Source organism: Sinocyclocheilus anshuiensis, unplaced genomic scaffold (genome assembly GCF_001515605.1).
Source record: "Sinocyclocheilus anshuiensis isolate Anshui unplaced genomic scaffold, SAMN03320099.WGS_v1.1 scaffold1536, whole genome shotgun sequence".
Lineage (NCBI taxonomy): Eukaryota > Metazoa > Chordata > Actinopteri > Cypriniformes > Cyprinidae > Sinocyclocheilus > Sinocyclocheilus anshuiensis.
In genome coordinates, this window is record NW_015555801.1 from 147,194 (window position 1) to 154,753 (window position 7,560).

At 39.7% G+C, this 7,560-nt stretch overlaps 1 long non-coding RNA gene across 1 annotated transcript; it reads right to left on the reverse strand.

The window, feature by feature from the left end:
• Nucleotides 1-963: 963 nt before the first annotated feature.
• LOC107674931 (uncharacterized) lies at nucleotides 964-5,248 on the reverse strand. Its single transcript, XR_001632561.1, has 2 exons — nucleotides 5,155-5,248; nucleotides 964-1,289 (listed from the first exon to the last, which is right to left on the reverse strand). It is a non-coding gene; the product is annotated as an uncharacterized LOC107674931 (long non-coding RNA).
• Between the last annotated feature and the right edge of the window lie 2,312 nt (nucleotides 5,249-7,560).

Sequence of the window (7,560 nt, forward strand, 5' to 3'; positions counted from 1 at the left end):
AAAAAACAAGAAAACAGAATCCGGGTTCCTCACTGTTCGTTTCCCCCTGTGGACACGCATAGAGGAAAATAGCTAGCGCATCTCAGGCATTTTTTTCTCTTTATTGAAAGGATTCGTGCTTTGAAACATGAAATATCAATAGCACGCAGGTTTGAAATAGCTTGTGGCGCATGCTTGGCAACTTTAAACCAATTAGTTTGTGAGGGGAATAGAATTATCAAGGGATGATCTCCAAACATTCACCATTCAAACCGTTGCTCTTTTTTTTATTTGAAAAGTTTTCTCCAAAATGCTGTATCTGGCAATATCTTAGAACTGCGGTTTCTAAGGAAAAAAGAACAACAGCGAGTAAACTCTGCCTTATGTATTGTTAACTTAGAACTGTGGTTTCTAAGGAAAGAAGAACAACAGCGAGTAAACTGTGCCTTATGTATTGTTAATGATTCTGTTTTTACTTTCCGTTTCTTCTTTATTGGGTCATTCTACAAAACGCTTTTCCCTCATATACGAGTGAAAAAAAAATGACTTTAACAATGAGTATCTGATTCCAGCTTTTATTTTGTTACAATAGACATTTTCTACACGCATCAACAAAAAATATTATATATATATATAAATATATTTTCTTTTTTTAAAACGATATTTCTACAAATACACTTTTCGAAGGACGTTGTAGTTTTACCACAAGACTTGTAAAGTCTTTAAAATGTCAACCCTGTTACTCTAAACCCTTTTACCTTTTTGAAGTCATTATGCATGACTATGTTAAAATTGTATTATTTGTAATAACATTTAATCGCATAAGAAATTTTTTTCTGTTAAAAATCATGTTAAAACAACCATTAAAACTTCCATTTACTTACATGACAGTAATCTACAAACTGACATTTGTAGGCATACTACACAAACATATGCACAGTGTTATTGTCCATGTACTCTATGTATTAAGCATTTTTTTTCCTTCCCAGAGGAAGCATGGGGAAATACATGGTCATCTGTGGTAAACCTTAGCAAAGTTAAAAAAGGCTACCCTCTGAGCAAGACCCATAAACATTTGAACAGCATCTCCTGGTATATTTAGCCCATTTTGCCCGACCAAGGAAGCATCTCTAGCACCTTTTGGGGGTTTTCGCAAACTAACAATTGGAAACAAATGCTAGGTTGAGGTTTCAAAAGAAATCTGATCCAGAGAATGTCTTTCCAGGTGGTTTTTACCCACAGCTGCTTTGAATTCTGAAGCCTTTCCAACCAAAATGTCACATCCCATCCTGTTGCCTCCCTCCATCAAGCTGCGAATGAAAAAAAAAAAAGTAAATAGACTTGCTTGAGTAAGCATGAAAAGAGAGAATGTTTGCCATTATTTTCTTTTGGACTACAATCTGGAGTGTAAAGTAATTGAAATCATTCTGAAAAAAAATAATTAACGAGAGATAGACGGTTCATTGTGTAAGCTGTATGTAAATGGTAATGGTGAAGCATTGCTATTAGATTTTTTTTTCTTTTTATGCAAATTAAGTCTGCAATGCATTAACTGATCATATTTGTTTGGTTATTAGGATTGTATCTGTCATTTCATTCGGTTTATAGTACTTTTTTGAATTACTGAAGGCATGCTTGTTATTTTGTCAGATTGTACTCAAATGAAAATTTAAAATAAATTTGTTAATTTTTATACATCTTTTTGTTTTAGGCATAGTTTTTGTCTTTTGATTTAAAAATGCACTAAATTTAGTGTTATTTGTTCATTTTTGTTAATTTTACTCTTTTACTGACTATAACGTATAATATAATGGATAAAAGCACCTTCCAAATGAATCAATGTAAAAATGTAAATGTAACGTATCTCATTTTAGGAAAAAAGTGCAAATTAAACAAAGTTCTCCTAAATCTTAGAAAAATGATTGATTTCCATGTGTCAAGGTAAGTTCTCCATAAATAATCAGTTTTGTTTGCATTTTTCATCACTTTGTTTTCTTTCTTTAAGGACTTAATCATTTGCATTTATTTGCATTTAGGTTGATTTCTGAATTAAGTACAGTCTTGTCTGGAGAAGTTCAATCTTCATTAAAAAATGAGCTTGTAGCATGATGTTATGTAGAATTATTATGCAGAACTTGTTTCCTTTTAATTTTTACAGCTTGTACTGCAAAGAAGTAAGTTTATTGTTTGTGTGTTGCCATGTCATAAACATGTCAGATGTGATAATGTGATATTCTCGTTTCAAGTGCTATTACTCTGACACGAGTTCTGCTCCCATTGGAAAGCTTGTTTTTTAGTTTTTTTATTGCAGATTCATACAGAAAAACTCATTTAATCCAGCGCATTTACTCATGGTCTCATATCCTCTGAAATGGCAAAGCACTCCTGGATGCCAACCACTACGACCGAATCCTTTAGACTGCCTTCGCCTACGCATTAGAGCCCTTTGGACTCGGGCTCCCACCGTTTTCCAGTGCTGTAATGTTGTGCAGGTCCCTAGTAAATCAAAAACGCTACCAGATGCAGGCGTCCTCATAGCTTTGCCTCCCCAACCTCAGTGAATGAAATGCTCTGTTTTGGGGCCTTGATTTACGCGGTGAGCATGCGACCACAGGCATTCCTGCATAAACCTGTGGCCTCGCTGCACGCCGAAGCAAAAGCCTGCGTCTGCCTGTACGTTCCCACGCTTTCCTCTGTACTGTCTGCCATCGGAGGCTGTACCGCTGGTCTCCAATCATTACGAGAAGAAAGACAGGCTGCGATGCAGGGAAGGCTGAAATTGTCGGCAGAGTCGCCGCCGAGATGCTTTTCATTGGCTGATGACCTTGTGAGTCCTTCGTTGAGAAGAATACAGCTTTGAAATCACGTTCAAAGTGGTTTGGAGTTGATGGCAACACAGCTGGAGATAGCTGAAGTTTGTACCGACAGACAAAATTACTTTGTATGTACTCCATCACAAGCAACTGCAACAGACTATATATATTTAGAGGTGAAACATCTGTTTTGGACCAATTCCTTTGCCTGGGGAGAATGCTGGGAACGAGCTGTTGTCGGCTCTATTTGTTGACAGCTTTTAACGCAAGAGAAGACATCCTGTGTTTTAAAAGTAGTTTGCTCTGACAGCAACGAAACAACAAAGTGGCATGACCTGCCGCATCTGTAAAAACACCTCGTTTTTCTCTTCTAAATGACAAATGCGGCATATCTAGGCATGAGGGTGGGGGGCATCATGTTGGACTACTCTTGACGTGGGCTTCTATCAGAGGGAGTGCTTAAAAATGAGGCTTAGCCCCACCTCCTTGTGGCAGGGCCAAAAAAAGTGTGAGGATGCTGGCCTGAAGTTTTGTCAGTGATAAACAAGCAGACAGCATTAATTTTGAGGGAAAACAGCAAGGGAAAAGGTTGCGGGGAGGATGGAGCTGCCTTTTCCTGACAAACGGCTCGGTGTGTTCTTTTCCCAACTCTCGGCGAGTGTTTTGTTTTTTTTTTCCCCCCAAACAACACCTGTCACACTGTTACTGTAAAGTCCAATTAACACAGTTGTCCTAGCTGCCCGCCTTCCCTCCCCCGCCTCCTCTCTACCTGTTCTTGTCAGCCAGAGCTCAGGCTTTGTCTTAAGACCAGCCCACCAGGAATAAGAATAACAATAATGTGTTGGATCTTCAATGCAATTGGTGATCAGTGAAGAATTTGCGAAGGATCACTGTTTGTGTTGGGTAAAATGACATTGAAAAGTCTATTTCTTTGCATCGGTTGATTGTTGTGATTGTAGTTGCTTCTGGGATCACTTTATTTGTTAACAATTTTAAGGGGGCATTCTGTTTTGAAAAATAAGAGTGTCCAAAGTGAAGAAAGGAAAAAAAAAATGTTTAAAAATCTGGTTTAAAACATGCCAAGATCTATTCATGTCGATTTCTAAAGTTTGTTTCGAAACTTTAATACTATGAAGAAAATTGGAAATTACTATGTATAATTATAATGATGTGTAATTTCCTGAAGATCATTGCCTGTTTTCTTTTAGATGTCTATTTCTATTTTATGTTTTATTTTTGTTAATGTAGATATGTTATCCTGCATGTTCGTTGCACCACATGAGTTTGATTTGACAGACATGTTTTTAAAATAAGCAATGAGGCAATTTTGTTAAAATATTTGTATTTTAGGACTTTACAAAGATACTAAAGTAACTGCAAACTACTTTAAACTAAAATTGAGTCATTTTCATTATGATGTAAGGGCAGTTTAATCACCCTTGACCTTTTTTTTTTTACTTAATTCTAATGTACAGTAGGCTACATATAATTGTAAATGTATAATGCATATGTTAATATGTAAAAAATACTGAAACCTGTAGTAGTGTATAAACAGGATACTTTTGTGTTCTTTTTGCGTGTGCTCAGGATCCATTCTGTGAACTGTATGAGGTATAGCAAGTTAATACATTGGATTTCAACTAAAATTTGTATCACTCTTTATGACATTTTGAGGTGTTGAGTGTGTAATATGCATTTATGCAAATACATGAACATGGAAATTATTCCTTGAATTCATTTAAAGGCCAACATTTGCATACAGAGTCATAATTAACTATTTACAACTTTGGTTCCAATGTGCATACTGAATGTGAATATTCCTCGCAATGGTCCACCAACCCCCTTCCAATTAAGTATGCCGCATGAAATCTCTTCCACCGCAACAGAGCCTCAGACTCTCCCTATGTTTGTTTGAAATGATCCAGAGAGTGCAAAGTTTGAGGCGAGGCACCAGAATTGACTCTCAGCGCCTAACCTTTCCGACAATTCCCCCTGTGTGCATGCGAGAACGGGTCAAAAGTTGCCCTGATTAGTTTACAGTTTGCTCAAAAATCAGCATAATAAAGCATTTGAATAGGATGAAGAGATCTAACATCCTCTGCTTGTTTACGATCGCTCGGCAGAGATGCCACGTCGCCTCCTCTCTGACCCTGAGGCACGGAGTCACTTAATGCACTGCGTTTCCATCCTGCGCTCCCATTTCGCCGTCACCCAGCAGCGCAGGAGTTCCCGATGGAGGCTGGATAGAGCGCAGCCCCTCCAGGCAGTCCTGGGGTGCAGTTACCCCCGGCATGTGTCTCTGCATGGTAATGAAGATGGGATGCACCACCATAGATGGAGATGGAGGAGCAAGGCTACTCACCAAGGACTGACCCGTGGTTCAGAGGACAGGAGACTGGCGCAGTGGGAGAGCCCCTTCGCTCGCTGATCAGAGGAACTGCGCCTTGGATGCGACGCTGAAGGCAGCACTGAAAAAAAAAAAAACTGATTAGATGCTTCTGTCGCCCATGCAGCTAGCTGGAAAGCCTTTTTCTTATTCTGGGGCTTGTTTGTTTCTTGCCCCCTCTAAGCCTTTTGTCATCCTCAGACAGCGACGGATGCAAGTTCTCTGTGGTGTGGGGCTTTGCTCGTAATTAGCTGAAAGTTCTCTGAGACTTGGCAGAAGCTCAGAATGTTCGCTTGTTTATTGTTTCTTTTTTTTTCGCCCCAAAATCTTTCTCTGAATAAATCAAAAACTCTTTCGCTCCAAGACTTTAAGACTGAATTTGAACTCTTCATTTCATCAGGAGTGTAGAGTTTTATGGTTAGTTACAGTATCAAAAGTGTGTAAACTGAGCAGTCCTTTTCGGTCCAGAAAGCAAACTTTTCTCACAAGAAGTTTTGGTGCACAACTCCACACGTTTGATTGCGACAGTATTTCCTACATTTCACACTGTTTACATGCAAAACAAGGTCGATAGTATAGCACAGGGATATCATTTATAGATTCTGAAGTGTCTTCATATCTCTTTATCTGCTTCTTCAGATATACAAAGGTCCCAAGCTGTCAGATGTGTTCATCTCGTCTCGAGTTTGTTCGGAATTAACGAGTAAAATAAACTGAGCTTTTTTATCATTGCTCTTTGGATATGAATCAAGTCTTTGCCCTAAAACTAAAAATGCTTTCTTTTATTAGAGGATACTCACAACTGATGCAATATGCTAGTCTTTATGAGTCTATCCTAAAGCGCCCAGTGAGGGATAAACTACTCTTCCCTGAATACAGATCTTGAAGGCAAAAGTGCTTCCATATTTATATTCAAGGGTAAGTTTTAACTCCTCTTAGGCCACCCTAAGCAGCTTTATGTCAAAATAACAACATTCATCCAGTCTCATGCCCAATAAAACAAGGGAATGTCAACACGCACTACTTGTACAAGAATTCTGACACTTCCGAAACCGAGGGCTCTAATACTGCTTAAATAGGCACTGGTGTTAAACTTCCTTACACCTTTGGTGTTACAGAATAGACTACCCAAGGTCTAGAAGGTGCTACAGGCATGGACATCAAGAGAAGAAGGGGCAGACCTCACTGTGACTGTGATATTATGGCCAGGCTCGCCTACCAATAGAGGCCAGTCCGTACCCCGACAGTGCAACCTCCCGGCACAAAGGATGGTCCTGCCGCAGCTTTCCAGCCCCATTAGCACCCGAGCGTCAAGGCAAAGCTCCAGAACCTCATTCATTATTCATCGGTGCGCAGGCAGAGGCCCTGATAAATTCTCGCTGTAAGTGACAATGAGTGACAGAGCCTGGGGTTTTTATGGCCATCCCCTCCCTGCCGCCAGTGGCGCGCTGGCCAAAGGTCCAGCCTGATCCTCCGCTAATGACCGGCATGATGTATGTGCAGCGAAGCGGAGGCTGACACCGGTGCTCTACTGTCCCGCTCCCACAGTCCCACACCGGGGGTAAGCTCCATCCCATCCCGGGAGCTCAGCAGGCCACGGAAACTCCTCATTAGCTGGGACACACAGGGTTAACCTGGAGGGAAGGTGGTAAGGTAAGAGAATGGAGGGTGAATGTTGGGTGTTGGTCCTAGTGGTGGGACAGTCATCTAATTTTACATCATTTTACATTAAGTCTCTAATAGGTCCCTGCAAATGTTTAAAACACCATTTATTGTTCAGAAATACATTACCTTGTACAAGTAGACAACATTTAACATCTCAATGTGAATATGTAGGTAGGACTGTCATTGTTTTTCTGTGGATTTCTGTAGAAATTTCTTGGTATCTGTAACAATACGGTGAGTATTGACTTGCTCAGGGTTTGGTATTGAAACTTCAAAGGCATTTCAACATTTTATTCTATTTTAACTTTCAGCTGGAGAAGGGGAGGGGTCCTTAGCCTCTGTTTGTATCTGTACGTCTCCAGTGGTATCGATTGAATTGGATTTTAACCCCTCTTCTTTGCGCTGCACTGAAGACAAATGCTTTCAGTGGAACAAAGGCTGCATACTGTGTGTGGCTAGCTTATGAGAGCCAAATCTCTGGGGTGCAGCCAATGTATCTTTCCAAAAAAAGATATTTCTTGGGGGAATGCTTTGCCATTCCAAGTTTCAGATGTAGGCCCTGCTTCTTATTTTTGTCCTTATTGTAATGGTGTCGTTAAATGGGAGTTTTAATATGTGAACTTGTTTCCTAGTGTATCTAATTGGGAAAATACTCAAGGCCAGACAATAAAAACTCTATTAGATTATAAGGTGTTTTTATTATGAGATATGAAAGTT